General features: G+C 38.6%; 1 long non-coding RNA gene across 1 annotated transcript; it reads right to left on the bottom strand.

Moving 5' to 3' along the window:
- Positions 1–7,736: 7,736 nt before the first annotated feature.
- LOC131495863 (uncharacterized) lies at positions 7,737–11,455 on the bottom strand. Its single transcript, XR_009254166.1, has 2 exons — positions 10,471–11,455; positions 7,737–7,839 (listed from the first exon to the last, which is right to left on the bottom strand). It is a non-coding gene; the product is annotated as an uncharacterized LOC131495863 (long non-coding RNA).
- Positions 11,456–27,736: the final 16,281 nt, after the last annotated feature.

Raw genomic sequence — 27,736 nt, forward strand, 5'->3', positions numbered from 1 at the left:
CCTATGCCAAAACGACACATGAGTGAGTTCTTTCTATTATATAAATTGCTCTTGGGAATTCTAGACACTAACCAAAAGTCATACAGAAATTGACTGCCTAGGATATACTTCACTTCTTCCCGTGCCCCATTTTTCAAGCAATTGCAACCCGTTATCTTTTTGCAAACTATTTTAGTTACATAGGCAAGAAACCCTGCAGTTTGGTTACCAGTAGCTCAAAAATCAAAACTTTAACATGATACCATCATCGGATTAGATCACCACAAGAGCATTTTTGTCAAAGAGTAATAGGTCATTTCCCCATTAATGTCTACAGTACATAAGAATGGCATCTATCTTCCCATGATGTCGTGGGGAACGAAATGCAGGCAGAGAAGAAAATTCTCCTATAAACTCACTCCCCATAAAACTCTGACCACCGATCCTTCAAGACCCTCCCCATCACTCTGCTGGGTCAGGGCCACAGTTTTTAAACCTTTCACACATCTCTGCCATGATTCCTGATGGCAGTGTGCATCTATAAACTAATTCAACTGCATGGTTTTTCTTGTGATGTTAGCAATCTGCACCAACATCTTCCTTCATTGGCAACAACAGAACACGACAATATTCACCGACCACAAAGTTGAAATGGAGTACAGGACAGGATCAGGTGAAAATTTCTGCTCCTGATCTCTCTTGCTGTAAACTAGGTATTTAGGAAAATTAGACACTAAGGTGCCATTTAGTAAACCACTCTTGTCCAGCAGGAAGGATGAATGGACCTTGCAAAGTTATTTGCTGGCAACTGTAGGTCTCTTTGCCAGAACCACAGGCTAAGGCGATCATTTCATAAAAATTCAAAAAGGTGGTGGTAAGATAAAGAGAATAGGTGAGTAAATTAGAGAAGGAGGCTACAGCACAAGGAGAAACTATATTCTGCATAAACTTGTTTCCTCTCTCATCGCTCTCCCATTGTAGAAGCTAGATTTTGAGGGAGGACCCTAGGACCATGAGCAGGATCAGAGCCCAAGCTCCCCAGCTCTGTCAGAGTTCCTGAGGAGCATCAGGCACGTAGCCTGGAGAAGGACATGGGTACCGCCAACAGTTGTGATGTAAGCAATTCACTCTCAAACAATGGAGCTCACTAGGCTCAAGCAAGTCATAGCCACAGAATTACAGTTCCCATGAAATGTTTCATTACCCTGTGAGCTAAATATACTCACATTTACTTCAAGTATCTCAATTTGGTTTTATCAGCAGATTCCTTCTAAATACTTACTCAGTGTCATCAGTACATAGAGGTTATCAAGAGATTTCCCTAAGTACAAAATGGAGATTGCCCTCTAAAAGGAAACTTTAAAATTCCACTCAGCTGCCTCTAGAATAAACACTCTTACGTACTCGAACATGCACATAATAGCCCTGTGGACAAAATCCCACCCGTATGTTCTTCTCTATGTTTAAGGTGCACTGTGCTAGATTATATAGATGTTGAAATGAGAAGAACCACAGCTCTAACTGGATATAAAACAGGACTTTCCTTCATTGGGCACTTTACAACTGACTAAATAGATAACTGTTAAAAGACTCAGTTATGGAGTCTGGAAAGCACAATTCATCTCCTTATCCTATAGAAACATGGGCAATAATTTTCCATTCTTGGAGCCAATTTTGCCTTATCTGTAAATTGGGGAACACAGCAATATCCACCTCATAAGGTGACTAAGAGGGCCAGATGAGATGATGAATACAGATACCTGTCAGGGATTGTGTCATGTAATGGGCTCTGAGTACATTTTTTGTGCTTACAAAGGCAAAACCTTTGTAATCAAGGAGATCTGAGCTTCAGTCCCAGCTCCAGCACTGACCCATTAAATGAACTTGAGCGAGTTACTGAAGGAAACAGGACTAGAGAAGTCTTATCTCTAAACAGGCCCACCAGTGGGGATGATACAGGTGAGATATGAGGACATGGGAAGTCCCAAAGAGCACTAGGCCATTAGTCATTCATTTCTATAATAAAAATAAAGAAACGTATAAAATGTTCTAAGCATTCCAGACAGAGGCAATACCAAGAAAAAGACGGCAACCCACATCATTTGCTCTCAGCAGGTTTGGGGCCAGCCAGCAAATTTGGAAGAAGCCTCCCTCTTCCCCATCTTTTGCACCGAATCTTGTGAATTATGCCTATAAATACCTCTCTATAATCTGTCTGCCTCCTCACTTCCATCACAGCCACAGACCCCTGTTTTTTGCACTCTCAGCCACTGTAAAGCCTTTCCGACTCATTCCAGGCATTCCCCATACAGTAAACAGAATGATATTCTAAAAAATTCAGTCATCATGTACCCCTGATTAAATCCCTTCAGAAGCTCCCCATTGTCCCTGGGATAAAATCCAAACCTCTTAATGGGACCTCAGCCAGCTTCTGTCACCTCTCCTGCTATTTCCTTAATGGGCTAAATGCCAAAGATTCTGAGTGCACCAAATCGCCTTGCTCCCAAATTTCACACATGGCTCCCTCTGACCGAAGGCTCTCCTTTCACCTAACACCCCCCCCCCCCCCCCCCCCCGCCCCACTCCTCCTCTCAGCTCCAATACCACTTACTCAGAGAGGCTTTCTCGGACTCTACAGGAGGCAAAGGACCACCCACTAAATGCTGTGGCTGCATCCTCTCCCCCTCCCAACACCTCATCCTATAATCTTCACTTACACTATGGCGTTAAGCCCATGTTTCTGGTAGATTCTAAGTTCCTCCAGCATGGGTGCCTTGTTTATCGCCACATGCCCTGTGTATTGTGCACGTAACTTGAGATGGAGAAATAAGAATTACAGTCCAGTTTCCAAGGGGTTTTTAATGTTTTCAGTACTTCTGATGGAAGAAAAATTGAAAGCCACTTCTAATTCATTCCCTTTCCTGAAAAAGCAAAGAGAGAGAGAGAGAGAGAGAAGGAAAACTTTAATTCTGAGCATCTTTCTCTTTCCTCCCCCCTAACACTCAAGCCCCACTTTCACGGTTTGCTCACAGAGGTAGCAATTCTGGGCTTTCAGCAAAGATTTTTATATATAGATCTGTAACTTCCTTAAAGCTGGTAACAAGAAACAAATATGAAAAGAAATGTCTCTTGGGCTCAAACTCCTATCTGCTCCCATCAGCAGCCACTGGGTACACAACGCTCCCCTCTCCCCCCACCAGCCCCCCAGCCAGAGGAAGAGCCTCTCCTTCAGCACCTGGAACACAGCATTCCCTGCAAGGCAGCAGGAGGAGAGAGCCAAGCACTCGAGGCAACCGCCTGTGTCACCCAAGCTAAACTCCACCTCTGGAAAATACATGAAAACATTCCCTTGGAGAAATATTAGATCTGCTTCACCGCTCTTTCTGGCATAGCTTATCCTACTTTGTCCTCCTCTCTCTCTAAATGCCATGCTCAAAAACCTTCTCTCTCAGTAGGAAAGCATGCAAGTCAAATGCCATCGCAATCACTTTGTGTTTCCCTGCAGAGGGAAGGGAGGAGACTCTTGCATACGAAACTCATCTGCTCCCAATGGAATGGAGTAACTTTTAAAGATGACAGGAAGCGTGAGATTAGAGGTAACACAACACGAAACCAAACCACGGAAGAGCATAAGCCTGTGCCAGACCCTTGCTTTGCCTCTGGGCCACCTCCACATTTCTGAGATTCTACAAGCCGCACGCTCATGCTCTCTGCTACTGAGCCTGGCCCCTGGCGCACCAGCAGCTGGCTGTCTTCAAGACCTCCCTTCTCCAGAAACACCACCATTTACAACACTTTGAAGTGTTTGTGTTTTTTCTTTATTTTAAAAACCCAATGATTAAAAAGCCACTTAGTCTGAAGTAAAACAATGATGAGACCCATACAAATATAATTTGAAAGAAAGCTATATATTGAAATATTTGCCTCAGGTCACCAACCTTCTCTGGCCAACCTTCTGAAATGTGGTCTTCTAAAAATGGCCATATTATGGTGCTTTGCCTCAAAAGCTCCTTTAGGAAAAGAAAATGATATTTTTACAGTCTCAGTGATGAAAACCAAGGTGAAAAACTTTAGAGCATTTTGGCAGTTTTTCACATTTATTTCAGCAGAGAAATAAATCCAAACTAGATCTCTATCCGCAAGAAAGAAATATTATTTGAAAAATTATGTGCTAGTACAGGAAACATGAAATTTCTATTTTTGAACTAATACTATTTATTAGGTATGTTTCCCACTGCTCTGTATTATTAATTTATACTTCATTATTTCTTGGGTTACTATGCTTATGTTTCCCTTTATGGAGTTTTAAAAAGCTGATTATATAGTTTTTCAGTTAATTAGGTCACTTTGTAATTCTAGAATATAAAAAGCACTTTGAAAACAATAAAGGAAAACATTTCCGATGTGTGATGACAATCAAGTAAATCATAATAATTTGATATGTTGGGAAGAATGCAAAGCATTATCAGTTACTTTTCCTATTTGGATGGGTTGCTAAATATAGAAATAAATGTAACACATTCATCCATTAGTGTACTCTCAGAAGAGAAATTAGGATTTCAGATCCTAATCAAATTAGGATACGAGAACGTATCATTTAGCTAAAATTTTACTAAACAAGTTTGGGGGTATCTGCCTAAGCCATTGCCCCTACTGCAGAATCAGCCCCCACCTACAGGACTTGCCAAGAGAGCTTAGATATAGGAGTATTTCAGGACCCCCGTTCTTGTGGCCATGACACAGCGAACCAGGTGTGGGACTGTGGCACAAGGAGGTCATAGCCACAAGCTGCACTGAGTCCATTCTCTCTCAATTTATGGGGCACCTGGGTGGCTCCATTGGTTAAGGGTCCGACTTTAGCCTGGGTCATGATCTCATGGTCTGTGAGTTTGAGCCCCGCATCAAACTCTGTGCTGACAGCTCTGAGCCTGGAGCCTGCTTCAGATTCTGTGTCTCCCTCTCTCTCTGCCCCTCCCCTGCTCACACTCTCTCTCAAAAAGAAACACTAAAAAAAATTTTAAGCATTTAAACCTACTTAAGACACAGAGTGGTTACTTATGGTAGAGACATGAGTATTAAAGAATGAAATAGTATTTGGGGTCATATCTCTTCTGATGAGTAAGTACAGAAAGCCAACAAACAAGGAAATACAAAAGAATGGTACAGATATCAATAGAAAAGCAGACTAGAAAACCTATCCTTTGGTGGGGTGGGGGGGAAGAAGCAAGGCGGGAAGAATAGCTTCCCAGTTCCAAGGATGTGGTATAAATTAAAGCTACAAGTATCATTTATACCTGCATCACTACAACCCACATCCCTGTTTTGGATATTCTTGATTTTCCTGGTTTACCTTTTTTTAAACAAAAAAATATCTCTTTCATTTAAGCAAGATGCAGTGAATTTCTCTTGCATGCAAATGAATAATCCCTGGTTTAAACAGCACAGGCACACACAAATCCCTTCATATGAGAGAAGATAACCTTTGCCTTAGAACTGTTTTTTGAAAAATCAATGGCATGTAAAGAAAAATTCAAGTTAGATCCGAATCCGCACTTGTAGGCTGCAACACTGCCATAAACAGAGTAAAGAATTTGAGTCCATTTTCTTTTGTCTTCTTGTATTGTAAGAGTTAAACGTTGATTTGTAGGCCAGACAATGCAAAAATGGACGAGTAGTATGAATATAAACCAGCTTTCCATTTATAAATGAGGTGTATCTGAGGTATAGCGTTTAATCATTTCTGTAATGTAAATATTCCCACTGTGTCCAATTTCAAGCTACCACTAGAACATCACTAAACATGAAGCTGAAGAGAGATGGCCATCATTAGCTTTCACCAGCCCATGCGATCCACTGGATGGATTCAAGTAAAGAACACTTCAAGAGTCAAAGTAAGCAAGCAAAACATTATTGGTTTTGCTGGCTTACTCAGAGAAGTAAGCCCTCAGAGAAGTTAAATGACTAGTCTTGGTCACACAGTAAGTGACAGAGCCTAGAGTCCCATCCTAGTGGCCTGATCTATATAACTTAGAGTACCAAATATACCCAATGAATTAATAAATCTTTACAGGTACACCCCACACCCCAAATTTGCCAACTAAGGCCAATCAAAATAAAACACACATACTATTTGATCGTCAATAGATCTTTATTTTTGTCAGGTCCTAGATCAAAGTCCAAAAACACTTAAGTCTACTGTTTTCAGGGGAACCAAGAAACTAAACCTAATTATATGGTACCTTATAAATTGCTACTTAATTTAAAATTTTCACTAAGTGTAAATTATACCCATAGCCCTACTACTCTCATCCATTTCAGTAATCTCATTTTACCCTATACATCACAAAAAAATTATCTGGCATTACTGAATATATTGTGCTTTTTAAAACTATACTCTTTCAAAAATTATTCCCACCACTCCTGACTAAATTTTGCTCATTCTTTAATTCAGCCAAATGTCAACTCATCCATGAAGCCTTCTCAAACTCCTCAGACTGAGTCATTCAATATACTCTTTAGTTTAAACAGCCCTTTCATAGGTTCATTATGGCTATGACTATGGGGGCACAGTCATTTCATGTTTACACAACTGCCTTGCCATTGAAATCTTAAATCTGAATGTTTAACACGTGCCTGAAAGAAGAGGTATTATACCTATATTGAATGAATGAATGAATCTGTTGATTAAAAAATATTTGATGCCCCTTCGCTAAGGAAAAAAAAAGTATCTCTCAAGCATAAACGCAGAGATCGAAGAAATCATTGTAAATGAACAACGACAAAAAAAGTTGTTTTCCTATTCCAACTAAGTAAATTTATCAAACAAGCTGGAAGAACATTTAGTAAAAGAATTGTATTTTCAGAATCAATTTGCCTACCACAGAGCTTGCATTTACAATGCTACTGTGTAAGTCACCACCAAAGTGGGGGGGTGGGGGGGCGGAATAGTCTTCTGGTGGTCTTGACGTTAAGAAAAGATTGAATTCACTCAGTGCTTTAATATGGCATTCAACCAAAGACCTCACCATTTAATAGCAGCTGTTCTACAGTTATGCAAACTATTTCTCCTAATAACTTCTTAGAAAGACTTATATGTATATGTGCATGTACGAGAGGGGTGAGGGAAAAGGAGAGGTAAATGAAATGACAAAATCTTAACAGGAAATTATTGTGGTACCCTGTTTTACAGATAGAAAAAAAAGGAACTTCAGAGAAACTAACTTAAGCAGACACTGAAGCTATGCCCTCTCTCAACCCCAGTCTTAACATCCTTACATGTAGCAGCACCTGATTGCCTCCTGTTCCTTTTTCTTTCACTGTTACCCTCAGACAAGCCCAAGTCCTAAAAAATGCAGAGTTAGCACAAAGTATCAGAAGACATCACAACAGACCAAGCTGCCATCCAGAAAGGAAATGCTTATTCTAGTTACTCAAACTCATTCTTGACCTTGAGAAAGTCAATTTACCCTGGGTATCAAATGATCAAACTTAAAACAAGAACTGTTATTGTAACGCCTTTAGTAATGGATTCGATTAAAATAAAGGAGCTCTGTGTGTAAAAACTTATTTTGTCCTTTCAGCCCAAAACGGTTGCCAGGCTAGAAGTCTTTATGATTTAAAGCTATCAGACTTTTCAATTTAGTGTATAATCTCACCAACTGAGTATGTAATCAGGGGTCAATGATTGTCAGATACAAATAAATGCATGTTTAATTGAATGTTTATAACCAAATGTGTATATCAAAACAAACTAAATAGACATGTCTAACGTCTTTAATTTATTGAACATGGAGCTCCAGTAGTTCGTATTTCCTTGATCTGAGCAAAAAACAGCCATGTCTCAGAAGTGAGAAACGTGTTCTGTGAAAAAGCAGATAGGAAATGTTTTCATTTTTATAAATGACTTGCCGGTACAGTTCTCTATTATGTATTAAATGGCTTCTCTGATTTGAAGAACTTCCAAGCTGAACCTACAAGCCTGCAGTATTGCCCAATATAAACAGTCATTTGACAGGATGAAAAAAGTCATTCCATCTTCCCTTTAATCTTTATGCTTCCTGCTCTGCCCCCTTTCCATTTACAACACAGAATGGACTTCAGACTATCAGTCTTAGCTCTTCTACAATGCAGCACTTCTTCTAAGAACAGTCTGTGTGTTATAAACTGACAGGAAATGAAAACGTGTGCCAACAGCTGATTAACTGCCTATCGATATATTTAAACCAGGTTAATTTTCCCCCACAGAATTCAAAAATACTGAAAATGCCCTTGAGTGACGTTCCTAACCTGAATCCCATTAAGGGAGGCAGGAGAAACCTCTTCCTACCAATTCTTCCAAAGTCAAGAGACAAAGCCACCCCCCAATTCAAGCTAATGAAATGTTGCAAGGATGTGGGAAGCAAAACTAGGAAACGCAGCCAAGCAAGTTTGGTTGTAAAAGCTGAAGATCCCAAGAACTTAGTAGCCTAATAAAATACCTACTATCAGGAATGATAGGTCTATGTTCTTAAAAAATGTATTCTGTGATGACACAGTTTCTGTACTTGATTAAGAGTATCTATGCTTTCATCTAGCTTTGTCAACGTATTTTTTTTTTTAATTCCCAAACAGTGTTTGCATCAATAGCAGCTCAGTATCACTTGTGATTAGCGCAGAAGTAGTCCTTCACTTTTCTGGACTCTAAAGCTGACATAGAGGAGAAGACTGGCTTTAACTCTATTAACACCTAAAGGCATTAAAATTTTTACTGGAAATTCAGGCTGTCCAATGGCAGCCATACACACATTTTTCCTCCGTCACTGCTTCTCTATGGTGATTCTGCATCCCAAAGGATCTTGATTTCTTTCAAGTCTCCATATCCTCTTACCGTTAGCTCAGAACTTCATCTTAAAAATTTTAGACAGTCCATCTCACGTGTGCTATCTCAATTTTTCATCGGTCCATGTCAAAATCAAAATGTTTCCACATTTTTAGTCAGCTGATCTCCTTTTCCTTGAACTTTGGAAGAAATTTTCCTCCTTTCTGGAATTAAATCCAACCTGAGCCCTGCCCTCTGCACATTTTTTCAGAATCTTGCTTCATCAAGTTATTCCTCTTCATCTTTGTGTTTCTCCCTCACATTTCCTTTTTCTTCTTGACTAGATCTGTGCCCAATTTCCCAAGCCCCAAATCCTCTCCATCTTGAATTCATTTAGTCACTGATCTCTCTTTGGGCTATTGTCTCACATCCATTCACATGTTTTTATTACAATAGTAACCATGGTTACTTAAAAATTACAAAATAGAAAGTTAAAGAGAAAACTGTATTATCTCACCACCCAGTAATAACCAACATTTAAAGGTATTCACCAACACATAATATCTTTAATAAACATTGATCATAAACTGTAAATGTAGGTCTCACTGACAAGTATTTTCCATGTGAATTAAAGAAAATCTTCGTCACCATTAAAATGGTTCTATTTTATTTGACGGTATAGAGTATTTAACCAAATCTCTGGTATTGGTTAAACTAATTGTTTTTTAACCACTTGTCCAATTGTCCACTATTGTCAACAACGCTGCAGTCAACATTTTTCTCCCTGCATCTTTGCACAATTGTGTGATTATAACCTTAACACTCTCTTGAGAAAAAAAAAATCCCGTAAAACATTTTTAAAACCTTGCATAATACATGTGGGTGCACTCTGTTTGCCTTATTATCAACTTGGCTCTTTACTGTAATAGAGGTTTGGTTATCAGCACTCTAATGAACTAACTCTAAGAAATGTGACATTAATTATCAAATAACAGTTTTCATACCAGCTATTATTCTTGATGTCTACACATGATCTGATCATCATTCCTTTCTTCCTAAAACACTCTCCCCCCAATCATTTCCATGGCATTACTATCTCAACTTTACCTCTGTCATTCTTATTTTTCTACCCATGGTTTCATCCTTCTTCCATACAAATCTAAGTCCTTCTTTCTCTCCTCATATTTTATCACCTTATCCTTTCTGAGAGTCTTGCCCATTCTATCACTTCCAATTTTTCCCCAAAGATGTATATATAACCTAGCCTCCCCAAGAATTTCCTGATTCCTCCCAGATATATTTATCCTTATATCCCATGGAAAACAAAAAATTAGCAGGTTTAAATGCACATTCTCTTAACGTACTCCTCTTTCTGGTTTTCTACTACTGTTGAGATCTCCAACAATTCTGTAAGTTAGAAACTTGGGCTTGAGTTTAAAATTTTCCCACTTATCTCCCAAAAAAACAATCCCCAAGAATTCCTGGTGTTGCTCAAGCATGTAGTCCCTGATCCCCTGCTGGACACACTGATGTTACCTATTCTTGTGCTTCTCTTCCTACACCCTAATCAGCAGGAGGAATATCAAGGACTCTGTTTTCCTCACCAGTAAACTTGAATCTCGAGCTTACTCGGGATTAATCGAATTCAATTGATGGTAAGGTTGTGCCTCTGGGTATCTCTTCTCGTTACTCACCAATTTTCCTCAGACTGGTGAGGAAGCAGGACATGGCCCAATAAGAGGATTATGGAAAATCTAAGATGTCAAGATCCTCTGAATTCTCAGCTCCGAGATCAGGAAAATACAAAGTACGCTATTAGAGCTACGTGAGTCCCCAGGGAACAAGTATGTTCTAGGTTGGTTTTCATGGTGATTTTGACTTGGGTCTTTCTGCTAAAATAAAAAAAGGTGAGAGGCCCCTCTGAGGACAGAACAGCATTGGCAACATCACTACTGAAGGCAGCTGGCATCAGACGCTATGACAGCCTTAGTGCAACTGGTTGTGCTGGAACAGGTGGCAATTTTGTTGGCAAAGCAGCAGCGGGAAGTGTGCAGGAGGCTATGAAGATACCAGCAGTGGCCTTGGCAAAGGCAGGGGTAGAGGTGGAGGGCAGTATAGAAACTCTAGGCATTAACAAGGTCCGTAACAGACCACACAGTCCCACCACACCAAAATTACAGATTATGTGTAGCAGTTCATCCATTTTGAGGGTTCCCTAAGACACAATGGCACACTTTCCTAGCCCAAGATGGCACAGAACAACAGCAAAGAAGGTGACAAAAGCCATAGTGTGATTCAAGAACACCAGAACTGGCACAGGATTTCCAGAGCATGTTGTCCAATTTCTTCAAAAAGAGAAGTCAGTTAAGATGTTGAAATGAACAACATTCAACATGAGACAGAGATGGTGTGCTCTCACTACGATGCAGAGACTGAATTTTATTGTTTGAATCTCTAAGTCAGGTTTGTGATGGGCCGTGTACATGTCTCCTCCCATTCAACTGACTGGCAATAGGCTCCAGTTTTCTGAAGATAGCTTATTCTTCACAAATCCTTCAATAAATATTCAGGAGATGGAGTTCATTGACAATCCCCCCTAGATGTGAAGCTAATTAGCTGCTGATACCTAAGCTTAGCATTTAGCTCTCTAGTACCAAAAAGGATTCTTTTAAAGGTGTGTTTATTTTGAATGTAAAAGATAAACTGGAAAGAAGTATGGATTAAGACCTCAAAATTGTCCTCTCAAAGGGTTCTCTTCTTTTTTATCAAAATACAAAGAAGATAAATAGGAAAATCAAACTATTTGAGGGGTGAGGGAAGGAGTCTTTGAGGAATCAAGTGTTTCTTGCTGTTTTTTTAATGCTGTCAGCATTTTAGGCTGTTAATTTTCCCCCCATAGATTTTAAAACAAGCTCATCAAAAACTTAGGAGTTTAAAAACTTTAATAAGTTAAAGATTACTTTTCTGAAAAGAGGATTTCATCCCACTCACTCAGCTTTATTTCCCTGTTGTGCATTATTTCCACACAAAATTTGGTCTCTGGGCACTACACAATGGTTGCAGGTTTGCATTGCTGTTGTATTCAATCCCCAAAATAAACTCAAGAAATGTTGGTCAAACATCCAGATAGTAATTACAGTGCAGGGGTGGGGGTGGGGGGCGTGGGGAAGCCATTCATGTAAGGCACAATTTGTCTCATAATCCTCCTACATTTAAAATAACAGATGATTGGGGCGCCTGTATGGCTCTGTCAGTTAATCGTCCAACTTCAGCTCAGATCATGATCTTGTGGTTTGTGGGTTCGAGCCCCACATCAGGCTCCGTGCTGACAGCTCTGAGCCTGGAGCCTGCTTCAGATTCTGTGTCTACCTCTCTCTCTACCCCTCCTCTGCTCACACTCGCTCACTCTCTCTCTCTCTCAAAAATAAAGATTGAAAAAAATTTTTAAATAACAGATGATTTTGTTCATTGACTGCTACACGACCTCTTCCACTCCTCTCTGCCAGGCAACAACAACGGAGACCAAAAAAAGATAGGCTTTCCCTTTATGTACATGAGCTTTCCTTTCACTGCAGGATAAAGTTTGTGATACAGTTAGTCTGTTTCCACTTTAGATTTCTCATATGAGATGAGTTCTCATTAAAGACTCTGAACTGAACACCACACAGATTAAAAATCCTCTGAAAATCCAATCAATGATGTTTGTGTTTAAGAAAACTGAGGCACCAGCACTTCTCCAGCAGGCTTAAAGTCAGTGAGAGGTTCTATCCTACCAAAGTCCACCCAGTGACCTGTCTTTACACTAAGGAAACCCATGAGTTCTTGGTTTCTATACTCTCTACTATACTCTATACTATATACCGTTCTTGTGATTCTATACTCTCCATGATATACAATGGGTGTTTTGTACAAGAACTTCCATTAACAAGTCTAATCAGTGCAACTAGATCAAGGTTCAGGTTAAAAAAAAAAAAAAAAGAAAAAAAAAGAACTGTTTGGGCTATAGGAAATAACCAGTTAACTGATTCCACCCCACCCCCCAATTCCAATCACCTAGTGTCATACTGCAATAGCCTCAGCAAGTTCATTGGTCCCCTTAGAAAGGGACAGAAAATCACATACACACACACCCCCACACATACTCCCGTATCTTCTCAACTCAGTGTGTTTCGTTTTACCTCAGGAAAGTTATGCCTTAATGGAACAGTTCCCCCACTAAACCCTCAGCTGTAGAATGTCACTGGAAACCTACAAATCTTCAGGAAGCAACCAGAATCTTCTCACACAAGCAAGGATTTATCTAGAAGTCCGTGAAAATAGGTTTTTTAGAACTTTACTTTGGCCAAATATCTTCTGTTTCCTTTCTTTAGATAACTGAGAACGAGGTCTCTTACCAGCAAATTTATGTACTACCATAAAACATAAAAGAAAACTAAGTGTATCTCCTATTATTGTTAAGTCCGTCTTCAGTAATGCTTTTGTTTAATTTATAAGAGTTGTGGTCCTGTGTGATTTACTGCAACATAGATCTATCAAAATAAATTTGAGAATTTTCACAGTGCACTTGGTAGGAGGTAAAGATTTTTATTCTCCTACCTCAAACTGGCATCAAGAATTAATGATGAACAATTTGTTGGATGATTTACATTCTTACTAGTTTTTAGTCTTCACTTAATAACATGCTTCAGCTGTGCCTGTCCTCTTAAACACAACCCTGTCTTCCTAAATGGTGTAGGGGATGTCACACCTGCTCAAATGCAGGAGATAAAGTCACACACACACACACACACACACACACACACACACACACACACCAGCAGGGGGAAAAAAGACATTAAGACACAACCAAAGACACAACGCAGAAGGAAAGGATTTAAGACAGAACAAAAGACAAAGCACAGAATGGATGTTAGACCTGATGACAACCTCAGGGAAACTCATGGTTTTTATTATGATCATAATTCACTGATCTTTAAATAATTTAAGTTACCCTTTCCTCCCTGTTTGGCTTCATTCCACTGGAGCCTTACATTGCCAAATCACACTTCCTTAGACTCAAGTGTTGGTACAACTATAAAAAAAGAGGAACGATAAAACATAAAATTGTTAGGTTTTTTAACAAACACATCTAAATGGCTGTTTACTTCTTGAAATTGGTCATCTGGGGGAGATATGAGGTTTATTTTCACAATGCAAGCCATATTCAAAATTCTTTAAAATTGCCCTTTCGCATTGCCTTCAAAACGTACAGCATATTCTATTTAATATCCTCAGTGGGAGCAAATTTTCATCTTTTGAAGTTATCCTGTGAATAAATTTGAAGATCCTATTGGATGATATTGGGAGTCTTTTATAAGATTCAATTTAGATCTATGTAAGAAATTACATATTTAGCTATTTTTAATGCACATACTATGTGAAAGGCTGGATATACACAAGTGAATAAGAGAGACTCCTCATGCCAGAAAAGCATGTTGTGTGGAGGGAGGGAAAGACCTGTAAGTCTATCATTTCAACATTATGCATACAATCCCGCGTGCTCCTGGAACACACAGGGCTACTTAACTCAGTGTGAAGTCTGGAGCCTCCAGGTGGAGGTTTCATAGGGATGAAGATACAGAAACTGAGACTACAGAGATGAATAGGAATTAGATGGAAAAGGGCATAAAGGACATTCCCAACAGAAAACATTGCATGATTAAAGGCAGCTTGATAGATGGTGAAAACCATTTTAGAAGCACTACAGCATAAAATGCAAAGGTTGGTCAAGACAGGAAAAACAGAAAACACTAGAGAAATAAAGCAGGGGCTGAGTCATGGTGAGTTTCTGCTTTTCAATAGGTCCTTCTCAAGAGGTGTTCTAACAGTAAGCCAGGGAATGAGAAGGTCAGAACTGCATTTTGAATAGCTCACTCTAAAATCATCATTCCCTTGTATCCGGGGTTCTGGGAACCACAGCACTAAGAACAATGATAGAGCAAATAAGAGTGGATAAGTTAACAAGCATTTGGGAATCTAAAATTAGAGAGATATAATCACCTACTTGGTCGTAGGAGGCAAGAGGAGGACTCTTGGGTTTGTGTCATAGCAACTAACTGGGGGGTAAAAGCACTCAAGGAGAATCTACCACCATCACCCCCCAGAAAGAGGGAAGCCACCTGAGGGAAACAGAGCCACCCTTCAGCAGAGCACCGCCTCAGAAACAAAGGAAGGACACTATTGTCTTATAATTTGGTTTCAGCCAACCAAGTGGAGAATTAAGAAATATCTGGTATTAAAAAGCCACACTCTGAACTACAGCAGAAGCTAATATAGAAGGAAGATCAGAGAGAATATGAAATGGACGAGAATGATGACAGCTCCCTGAGACATAGTTGCCAAAAGTAACACCAATTCTCTGGTGAAGAGATGTTAAAAATTAACACCAGAAACATGTTGGACATCATTTCAAGTTTGCCAATTTCATGTGTGCATGCACGTGTGGGTGTGTCTATGATTCAGTGAAGTATGTAGTGTATGATACAGGATGTAACATTCTCAAGTCACATCTTGTTATCTTTACAGTTACAAAGTTACTGTTCTTCATACTGCTGCTCTATTTAGAAGACCACAATGAACCACAAAACAAAATTGCACAATTCTGGTGGTGAAAAAGGCAAACTAGGTGAGTATCATCACTGTTGGAATATCTGCGGAGACAGTAATCCAGTGTACAACCCTGGTAAAAGTAAGCATCATATCTGCCCAAAAGGCCTACAGTTGGCCGTAGTACTCTGTCAAACGTCTGAAGAATACAAATGAGTACAAAAATGCCAATTTAGCTATGCCACCTCAATTAAAAGCAGTTATTCCTGTTCATCATTTGTGGTTAGCTCTTACTGACTTTGGTCTAGCCATTATTTCATCATTTTTAACAGGACTTTTGCACAAAGACACATCCAAAGCATTTTAAAAGCTTCTCTCATAGGTATTAAGAAGCCAAAATAGCTTCTTTCTCAATTTTTTTAAACCTCCATGTTTTGAAATTACTTAATATTTTCTGACATGCTAGGACAGGTTATCGAACCACTTCAAGACATTACCTAGGAGTAGATTTTGTAATTAGGTCATAAGCAAAATGCTGTCAGGAAATTAAGGTGGAAAAAGGTAACGGTGAAATACTTTTAGATTGAGAACTGTTTAATGTCAAAGTTTTCCTGTAGGTCAATGTCAACTCCTCCATTGCTCATTTAAGGAAACCACATTTTAAAAAATTTGAGAAACTAGCAAGAAGAAAATACATGTGTTTTCAGTTTACCCAAGAAAACAAAATCTTATCAAGAAACAAGGAGGCCACAGAGGATGAAGGTGCTGTATTTCAGAACATCACCCTGATAAAGTTCTGTACCAAGAGACTCTAACACATCCATCACAGGAAGGATGGGGGCATGGAACATAAACCTTATACCCGGGGTCTGAAATATAATAAAGAATGAAGAAAAAGGAAGTGATGTGTGGATAAATCTACATAACAATATCGTCTGAGTAACACAACAGTAGCAATGCCTGATGAGTGGGGTTAAAAGGAAAACAAAATAGAAATAACATAGACCAAAACAGGATATACATCAGGAGCAAAGAGATCTGAATTAAAGGCCCTTTATTGGGCGATAAGACATATTGATTTAAGTCTGACTTTAAATTATTAAGTGTCCTGATTTCTCAGGTACATATTTTAAGAATAGGAATAGAAGATATAAATAAATACCACTGGGAAGAAATGGAAAAAGTAATTGAAACATGGTAAAAAAAAAAAAAAAAAAAAAGACAAAAAATTGGAAAGTGAAGGACCAATAAACTGTTAGAATGGAAAAAGACTAGATACGTAAACCAAATTAGCTCATGTATCTAAGTGAATAGCAAATATACTTAAAAAAAGCATTACTAAATTCCAAAATGCATGTATAATTATAATTGCTCAAACAATCAGGAAGATACAATTCTAAACATACATATACCTAATAACATAATACAGCAGGAAGGCAGCCCTCATCAGAAATCAACCACGCTGACACCCTTATCTCAGACTTCCAGCCTCCAGAACCAGGACAAAATTTCGGTTAAATCACCAGTCTGTAGTATTTTCTTAGGGAAGCCCAACTTGACTGAGAAAGGTATTTAGAAAACAATTTAAAACAGAATCACAAAATTCTACATATCAAAATTTGGGGGATGCAGCTAAAACAGAGCTCAAGGAAATTTTAAAAATCCTTACTGTTTATATCCCATAAAAGGCTGAATTAATGAGTTAAGCACTCAAATCAAGACCATAGAATCTTCCAGAAAAAAAAAGGTACAAATAAAAATTGGAAATGAAAAGAGGACATTAGCTAAAATATTTTTAATGATATTATAAATGATATTCTGCAAAAAAATTTTGGAAGAACTGAAAAAAACACACATTCCTAGAAATAGTAACTTATTATCAGGAGATAAGAAGGGAGGAGAAATATCTGTGTATTTGTTTCTCCCACCACACTACCACCCTCTCTCCTACCTGCCAGGTAATGAACCAAAATTAGGATTACCTGCAACCCCAGCTTCTTGATGCTTTGTAGAGTCCCAAAACTAAGGTCAGGCAAAGAATAGGTCAGACTAGGACAGACTCAGACTTACCTGACTCAGATCCCTGCTTCAAGACAATTATCACAGAGCCCACTGCCCCTGGGGCTGGCAAGAAAGTCATTCATTTAATACTAGTTCTCATCTCCCTTCCCTTTCAAGGTCAACAGTGAAGAACAGAAGCTAATTTTCCATCTATAGAAGCTGATACAGTCCTATCACCATTTCAAGGAATATCTAAACTGAATTTTTCTTTCACCCTTAATTATAGAGCAAAAGAGATGGAACTTTCTAAACCTGTGTTCTTTGTGCTTTAACAATCTGCTTATTCATTTTAAGAGACTCTTCACCAATGACCACCAAGACTCCAGCCCAGTACAAATCAGGGGCCCTCCAGGAATACAGATAAAACACCCCTGGAGGATTTTAATGGGAGTTGTCGCCACACTGAGGACACACTAAACCAAAAGACTCAGTCTGAAAGAAGACAGGCTGTGGTCTAGATTTCTCAACTTTCGTATGTTTACATCAACAGAAAAGCAACCACTAGACCAAAGAAGAATGATTTGAGACGTCAAGTGAATGGAGTTTCACTTTCTTGACCTCCATTTATTAGGCAATAGTGATGAACAAAGCAAAATAGACAATTTGGAAACAATGTCAAGGACTTCCTAAAATAATTATGTCTGGCCTACCACTATAGGTATATAAACTTGAGAAAAAGATTTGATACAATACAGTCTCCTGTAGATTTCCCCTTTTATATTGTATCCAACTCTCTCCAAGCAGTTATAAAAAGAATATCCCAACCACTTTGCTTCCATGTTCTTATCTGAAAAATGTCATCTGGCATGAACTAAGATAACATGTAGGAAGCACTTAAAATACCTGCCACAACAAACATTGCTGTTCTCTATCTTCACTTCCCATCAGAGAGAATCAATCCACTGAGGAGAGGCTATCTAATTAGAAACCCATCTAATTTATCAAATCTTCTAAAGTGATGCACATTGATGTTGAGCAGCCATCACTAACAAAACAATGAAAATAATTATTAACATGTATTGTGTGTTACTATAGATCCACCATTTAGGGATTAAATAGGTATCAGTTTGAATTTTGATAAAATAATATACACATAACCAACACTCAAATCTTAATGTGAAAGTAGGCTCTAAAACCCATAGAAAGGATGGGAGGGTACCAAAGAGAAAACAGCAAGATTTATACATCAAAGCACTTGCTCTATCATTTTTTCTTTAATGCGAACATTGGAATTGAGAACTTCTGAAATTCTGCGAAGAGTCTTCGGCTGCACCTAAAAAGAAAAACGAAAAATAACGTGGGCACTAGGAGAAAATATACAAAGCATGCAGAAGTTTCAAAAAAGGAAAAAAAAATCTGAATAAAGGGTCTCCTTAGAGGATGAGTGAAGGGAATGTAAAGGAAAAACGTGAAGTGATTCAAGCACTAAAACGTGGAGAACAGTTTGTCGTGTGCTATGGGGATGGAAACAGGCAACCCCAGAGTATCAGCTCATCCCCCAGGCCCTAGAGAGGGCTTTTTGTAAAATCTCCACTACAGTGTTTCCACATACCTGGAATCGGGGAAAGAGGATTTCTAATGTTAGTACTTATACAAATTCTTTGACTTTTCACATAAAAATTTCAAATTTAATGACTAGACAATTCATTTCTTCCATGTCTAAAATAAGATCTTAGAAGGTCCATAAGCTTTACTGGATCAAAATCCCAAAAGAGATTTACAAGCTCTTATGCTGCAATGATGCTAATTCAGGGCACAAAAGGAAAATGGAACAATGAGAAAATCCACCCTAGGATGTAGAAAGGTTACCAGACAGTAGCTAATGGGGTAGAAGGGGGAGAATTCATTTTAACATTTTGATGAAAAACTGTCAAAGAGCAAAAATCATACCCTTGAAGAGTAGACAGGTGAGCTCCATTTTCACTTCCATTTTTTATGGCATCACACAGAAGCACACAGGGGCTAAGTGACTACTGAAACCACACAGCAATTAATGGTCACAGTTGGTCAAACTTTTGAAGTGTCCCAATTTCAACCTAACAAATTACTTATAAAGTGGTACCAGGCAGTTAGGGAATAGAGAGGGAATAGAGATGTTGGATGAAAACAGCGGAGTAAACAAGTAATAACACAAGATACACAAAGGCAAGAATCACACAAGAACAGAGCGCTATAGAACAGCAAAGTTGAAAATGGTCTGTGTGCAACCGAGAAATCAGGTTCTGTAGGTTCTGCTAAGATCAGCAGAGAAGACCAGAAAGGCATTTTTACAGCTGGCAGCAACAGAAAAAGAACTACATTCCAGCTAGAGAACAAGGCGTGAAGACATGGGAGTAGAAAACAGGAATGTCACAGCACAGATAGTAGTACAATCTGGTACAACAGAAAAGCATCATAGGAAAAGGCTGAAATCAAATGATGCCAGCCTTCCATGCCAAACTGGGGTGGATGCACGGAGTAAAAGCCACAAGAATTTTAGAAGAACATTAACTTGGCAGCTGTAAACAAGGCAAGCTTCACTAGGGAGAGAAGAAAATATGGGGAGACCACTCTTCTAATCATCCAGGTATAGTGGTAACGTGAGAAGGGCCAAGTGCCAGTTTTCGATGAGGCTTGGTTAGGAATTATTTAGTAAAATACATTTAAAGATTCAGAAAAAGTGTGGTTTAATACACTAAATAATTGTTTTAGGAACGAGTGAAAGCACACCTGTTGTTGAAATACCCCCCCAAGATTATCTAATTATGAAATCTGGAAAGCTATAATGGAAATTGTCAGTAGCTAACTCCAATGCATGCTCTACAGCATAAAGACGTTATTCCAAGTACACACTCAAAGCCAACACCTAGGCTTGGTACTGCATCTTTGTACCCATGTATACAGATTTTTCAGACAACCAGAGAAAGGGGCTCTAAGGCATTATTTTTCACTTCACTTAAAATTCATAACTTTACCCTTGAGAAATCAGTAAGTCAGGAAGTATTGGGTGCTAACCATGGTTGATGCATCCTGGGATGAAGTGTTTGTAATGTACCAAGACCCCACACAGGAGGAAAGGGGTCGAAATGCACATTGCAAACTGTAGCTTCCTCTGTACTAAATTGTTAAGTATCAGAAAAAGACAGTAAGGAGGAAAGTGAAGACTGTACCCCAATCCAGTAGAGACGCACTCGTTGGATGCCTCTGACAGTGGCATAGGACTAAGGACCGTAAACATAAAACTGCTCTCGAGGTAGAGATACGGGTTGTCATAGGTCTAGCTTTTTAACTAAAAGGCTCAGAAATAAGGTTTCTGCCCAGGAAATACCGTGACCTAACGTATACGGGAGAGTTCTTATTTGCTAGGACTGTATATTATGCTACTGACTTACAGTCTCACTGGCTGGTAAGCAAGTACAGTCTAACAAAAGGCCAAAAAAGGTGCCATATTATTATTTTAAGAACATAAAATAGAGAAGACAACATACACACACAAAAATTAGGCCATTTAAAAAAAATGTGTAAACAACAATATCACTCACGAGCAGCAACTGAAGACAAAAATACACAGAACATGAAAAGCAAGAGGAAAGTCAAAGATATATTAAGTGGAACAATAAAATGTATGACCATACCTATATCAGAAAGAGTCAAATTCAAGGCAAAGCTATCTTCTGTCATAAAGAGGGTTGTTTTATATTAATACAAATGCGATCTATAAAAATGATGTGGCCTGAATGGCTACTTATCAGACACCCTAACAGTGAACCACATAAAGCAAATGCTTTTAAAAAGCAGACAACATGCCATCCTCAGGCAAAGACCACGGGGTCAGAAAAAGTAAGGATGCAGAGAATGAGAAAACTATAGCTAATAAGGATGACTTAATAGACACTTATCTTTAAGAGGTCTAATTTTGAGCCCTATAAGCACTGAGTATACTTCTTTTCAAGGATCTATAAAACTTTTCAAAATACTATTTAGGAGTAGGATAAAAATACTAGCCTAAGGGACAAACAAATGAAATAAAGAGCCTAATAAGAAGAAGATCCTGGTATATAAAAGAAATCATAGGGCATTGTGATATGAAACTAGCATTGTAAATCTGAATATATAAATTAATAGATTCACATTTATTTAATTAGATGGGGAAAAAAACTACATCTACATCTTCAGTTAAGAATGTATACAAACATTAGATTTACCAACAAAATAAAAATTGGGGTGCCTGGATGGTTAAGCATCCGACTCTTGATTTTGGCTCAGGTCAGGATCTCACAGTTCATGGGATTGAGCTCCAAGTTGGGCTCTGTGCTGACAACACAGAGTCTGCTTGGGATTCTCTCTCTCCCCTCCCCTCCCTCCCTCTCCCTCTTCCTCTCCCTCTCTCTCTGCCCCTCTTCCACTCACAAACACACTCTCTCTCAAAATAATATTTTAAAAAATAAACTAAAATAAAAATAAAAACAAAATACTAAATAAAATTTGGCAAACATTTACCATATATTGGATAAGCAGTTTCTTTCTACTTAAGATTACCAAGGAAGAATCTTTAAAAACAAGATTGACAGATTTGGCTATATAAGAGTAAAAAGCTTCATTTTCAAAAAAAAAAAAAAAAAAAAAAATCAAAGTTGAGAGGCAAAACATACTGACAAAATATGAAATAATGTTAACACACTTGGTATGTAAAGAGCTAAAATAAATTAATAAGTTGCCAACTATCCGAACACAAAATGGACAATTCACCAAAGAAAAAAAAGCAAAGATAAAACCTTATTAATATTTACAGAAGGCTGGGAAGATGGCCAAGTAGGAGGACCCTAATCTTACCTTGTGCCCATGGGTACAACTAGCTAATGCTCACATCAGTATAAATAACCAAGAAAATTACTGGAAGACTGTCAGAACAAACTCTACAATTAAATGTAGAGAAGAGGCCACATGAAGAGGGTAGGACAGGCAGAGACATGGTGAGGGGCTAAATGGACCCTAAATGGCAAGAGAAACAGTCTCACACCAGTGAGCCCACACAGGAAAGATGACTCTCCGTATCATTTGCTTTGAAAACCAAAGGGGCTGAATTTCTTGAGTTCTTACAACGAGTGGGACTTAAAAACTGGAACTTTAAGTAACAGCAGTCTCAGCTCTGGAAGAGCCAGGTAGCCAAGAAGCAGCTCAGTCCAGGCCCTCAAAGAGATAGCACAAGAAACAGCTCTCAAAGATACAGCACAGAAGCCCCATTTTGACAAACACCTGGGCATAAGGAGGAAGAATAGTTTACTCATTTCAGAGGGACAGAGATTGCTGGGAGACTCCCCAAGAACAAAGAGGCTGGCAGGTGCCATCTCCCTCCCCCAGCCCACCACATAAACACAAGGCCACCTATGGAAACCAGCACAGGGCTGACCCTCCCTGACTTACACCAAACCCCTCCCTAGTGCTAGGCTTCCGCAGATCTGCCCTTTCTAAGTCAGGCTTTCTTCAGTCCTGGTACCGAAGGTACCCTCCCACTAAGACCAAAACAAACCTTCCCAACGCTCCAACTCCCAACAGGTACACTTTGTGAGGCCTCAGTCCTAGGGGTAGCAGGCCCCCACCTGTGAAAGACCTGCCTTGTTAAAATTGCACACCTGGGCTGATTCAGAAGCACACCTCTCTGCTGGTGTGCAAACCTCATAAGTACCACGTGTCCTGCTTTCTAATACACTCTTGGCCAGAGCCCATTCAAACCAGGGCCGCAAGTCTGGCAGTGTGCAAGCAGCACCCACAGGGGCTAGCCTAACTCCAAATGACTCCTGTGCTGGTAAGAGGGGATTAAACACAGGCAGGATTCAGGCTGCAGCCCCAGCAGTAGACTGGGGGCAGACGCTAGTCTCACTTCAGGCTCCTCCCACCGACAAAGCTTCTCAGGGACAACAAAGGAAAAGCACCCTACAGTTTAGTGCTCCCGCATCTCTGGCAAATGCCTATAATGACTACACTCAAGGCCAAGGAAGCCCTACACTGGTTCGCTAATACCACGGGGATCACAACTTCAGCTCAGGTCATGAATTCGCAGTTTGTGAGTTTGGGCCCCAAGTCGGGCTCTGTGCTGGCAGCTTAGAGCCTGGAGTCTGCTTCAGATTCTGTGTCTCCCTCCCTCTCTGCCCCTCCCCCACTCACATTCTGTCTCTCTTTCCTTCAAAAATAAACATTAACAAAAAAATTTTTAAATCATTCAAAACCATCAAGTGGGATTTATTTCTGGGATGCAAAGGTAGTTCAATATTTGCAAATTGATCAATGTGATACATCACATCAACATGAGAAAGGATAAAAACTGCATGATCATTTCAATAGATGCAACAAAAGCATTTGACAAAATACAACATCCATTCATGATAAAAACCCTCAACACAGTAGGTACAGAGGGAACATACCTCAACATAGTGAAGGCTTTACATGAAAACCCCAGCTAACATACTCAATGGGGAAACCAGCGCTTTCCACCTGAGATCAGGACCAAGACAAGGATGTCCACTCTCATCACTTTTATTCAACACAGAACTGGAAATCTTAACAAAAGCAATCAGAAGAGAGTAAAATTTTCACTACTTGCAGATGACATGACAGTATATACAGAAAACTCAGAATATGTCACCAAAAAACTACTAGAGCTTATAAATGGATTCAGTACAGTTGTAGGATACAAAATCCATGTGCAGAAATCCATTGTATTTCTATTCACTAATAATGAAGCATAAAGACAAATTAAGTAAACAATCCCATTTATCACTGCACTAAAAATAATAAAATACCTAGGAATAAACTTAACCAAAGAGGTGAAAGACATATACTCTCAAAACTACAAAACACTGATGAAAGAAATTGAAAAGGACACAAAGAAATGGAAAGACACTCCACACTCATGGGTTGGAAGAACAAATATTGTCAAAATGTCTTTGCCTACACTTCCCAAAGCAATCCATGCAATCCCTATCAAAATACCAAAATAATTTTTCACAGAACTAGAACAATCCTAAAATTTGTATGCAACCACAAAAGACACCAATAAGCCAAAGAAATCTTGAAAAACAAAAACAAAACTGGAGGCACCACCATTCCAGACTTCAAGTTATATTACAAAGCTGCAGTCATCAAAACAATATGGAATTGGCACAAAAACAGACACACAGATCAAGAGAACAGAATGGAAAGCCAGAAAGAAACCAAAAATTATATGGTCAATCTTTGACAAGAGAAAAGAACAGGCAATGGAAAAAAAGACAGGCGCTTCAACAAATGGTATTGGGAAAACTAGACAGCAACATGTGAAAGAATGAAACCAGACCAATACACAATACACTGTCTTACACAATACACAAAAATAAACTCAAAGTAGAATAAAGACCTAAAAATGAGACCCAAAACCATAAAAACCTATAAGAGAGCATAGGAAGTAATTTCTCTGACACTGCTTGTAGCAACATCTTTCTAGTACGTCTCCCGAGCCAAGGGAAAGAAAAGCAAAAATGAACTACTGGGACTACACCCAAAAAAGATTCTGCACAGCAAAGGAAACAATCAACAAAACTAAAAGGCAACTTACCGAATGGGAGATGTTTGCAAACGACATATCCAATGAAGGGTTAGCATCCAAACTACATAAAGAACAGATACAATTCAACATCCAGAAAAAAAATAATCTAATTAAAAAATGGGCTAAAGAAAGAACAGACATTTCTCCAAAGACATACAGATGGCCAACAGATACATGAAATGGTGCTCAAATCATTTATAAAGGAAATGAAAATAAAAACCACAATTAGTTATCACCTCATATCAAATGGCTAAAATCAAAAACTCAGGAAACAAGTATTGGTGAAAATATGGAGAAAAAGGAACCCTCGTGCATTTTTGGTGGGAATACGCCACTGGTGCAACCACTGCAGAAGACAGTATGGAGGTTCCTCAAAAAACTGAAAATACAAGTACCCTATGATCCAGTAATTGCACTACAGTATTTATCCAAAGAACACAAAATCACTAATTCAAAGGGATACATGCACCCCTATGTTTACTACAGCATTATTTACAATAGGCAAACTATGAAAGCAGCCCAAGTGTCCATGGATAAATGAAGGACATAAAGAAGTGGTATGTATACATATAATGGATTATTCGTCAGCCATAAAAAAGAATGAAATCTTGCCATTTACAACAACATGGATGAGTCTAGAATGTATAATGCTAAGCAAAATAATCCAGTCAGAGAAAGACAAATACCATATAATTTCACTCACACATGGAATTTAAGTAACAAAGGAAGTAAAAAAGACAGACTCTTAAAATATAGAGAACTGGTGGTTACCAGAGGGAAGGTAGGCAGAGAATGGGTGAAATATGTGGGGAAATTAAGAGTACATTGATCATCATGAGCACTGAATAATGTATAGAATTTTTTAGTTCTATACCACATTCTTGAGTCACTATACTGTACACCTATACTAGGAATAACTTTTTTTTTTTAATATTTGAGAGAGAGGGAGGGAGGGAGGGAAAGCAGGGAAAGAGCAGAGAGAGAGAGACAGACAGACAGACAGAATCTGAAGCAGCTACATCCAAGGCTCTGAGGTGTCAGCACAGAGCCCACAACTGGGCTTGAACTCAAGAGCCACAAGATCATGACCTAAGCCAAAGTCCGACACTTAACCGACTTAGCCACCCAGGCACAAATAATTTTTTAAATGTCAGAAAAAAGTATATTATAGAGGGTTGCCTGGGTGGCTCAGTTGATTAAGTGTTCAACTCCCGGTTTCAGCTCAGGCCATGATCTCACAGTTCATGAGATTGGGATTCTCTCTCTCCCTCTGTCATCCCCTCCCACTCTTGTTCATTCTCTCTCAAAATAAACATTTAAAAAGTGTGTTAGAGAGAATATGTTTAATAATATGAAAAATATTTATGAAGTGTTTTGTATCAGGTAAAATCATACTTATACTATAATTACAATTTGGAAGAAACAGTTATAATAAACATTTCACAAAACTAGATGGGTATACACAAATATATTAATGGTATATGTGGACAAGAAAGGTTTTATAGTTTGAGAGCATCTCTTTGTTTGACAATATATTTAACAATGAACATTATTCTGGTAATTAATCTCTTAACAAGAGAAACATTTTATAAAGTTATTTTAAGAATACCCAAGTTGACTAGTAAAGAGAAAACAGTCTTAAAATCTTCATCAGCTAGTTCTATTGAGCCTTGTTTATATAAAAATTGTACTTTTAACCTTAAAAAAAGGACCCCTTTCTTATATGAAATCTAATGTGAAATACAATATAAAAATGGCATTTTACTAATAGGAGTGTTTTAGCTCTACCTTAAAATATTATAACAACAATGAAAACAATGATAAATTTACTGTTTGATCATATATTACTTTCCCATTGCTGCTGTAACAAATTACTACAAACTTTGTGGCTGAAAACACATGTTCATTATGTTATAATTCTGAATGTCAGAAGTCCAAAATGGGTCTTAGTTAAAATCAAGGTGTCCACAGATCTGCAGTCCTTCTGCAGGCTTCAGGGAAGAGTCAATATCCTGGTCTTTTCCAGATTCTACAGGCTACCCACATTCCATTGCTCGTGGCCCCTTTCCAACTTCAAATTAGCAACAGCTTTCTTCTTACTTTCTCACATCACATCGCTCTGAGATGGACTCTTCTGTTTCCCTCTTTCACATTTAAGGACACTTCTGATTATACTGGAGCCATCTGGATAATCCAGGAACATCGTCCTATTTTAAGGTCAGCTGATTAGCATACAACCTTAATTCCATTTGCTACTTCAATTTCCTCTTGCCAGGTAAAGGTAACATGTCCTCAGGTTCCAGGTTTTAGGAGGTAGGCATCTTTAGGGGACCATTATTCTATCTACCACAGATAACTACAAATATTTGTAATCCATGGATATATTTGTTTCACTAATACAGTAAGTATATATTGAAACCTTGCTCATGATGTAAACTCTTCTACAGACCGGGGATAACAAAGACAATGAAATGGAAATATTTCTTCAAGGAACAATTACACACTTCATTCTCCATTTGTTTCAGATTTTTGCTTTGTATGCACGATAGAAAAATATTCTTACAGGTTACAAATGACGTCAATAGTCATTCAAAAAGTATTTACTGACTATGACCCATGCACCAATAAACACGCCAGGCACTGGAGATTATAAAATAAGGAGAGAGATGGTCTCTGTTCACATGCAGTAATTTAAAATGTAAAGAGTTATGAATGAGATGACTGATTTGTTTACAACCTCTGGCAAGAGAATT

This window comes from Neofelis nebulosa, chromosome 15 (genome assembly GCF_028018385.1).
Source record: "Neofelis nebulosa isolate mNeoNeb1 chromosome 15, mNeoNeb1.pri, whole genome shotgun sequence".
NCBI classification, from domain to species: domain Eukaryota; kingdom Metazoa; phylum Chordata; class Mammalia; order Carnivora; family Felidae; genus Neofelis; species Neofelis nebulosa.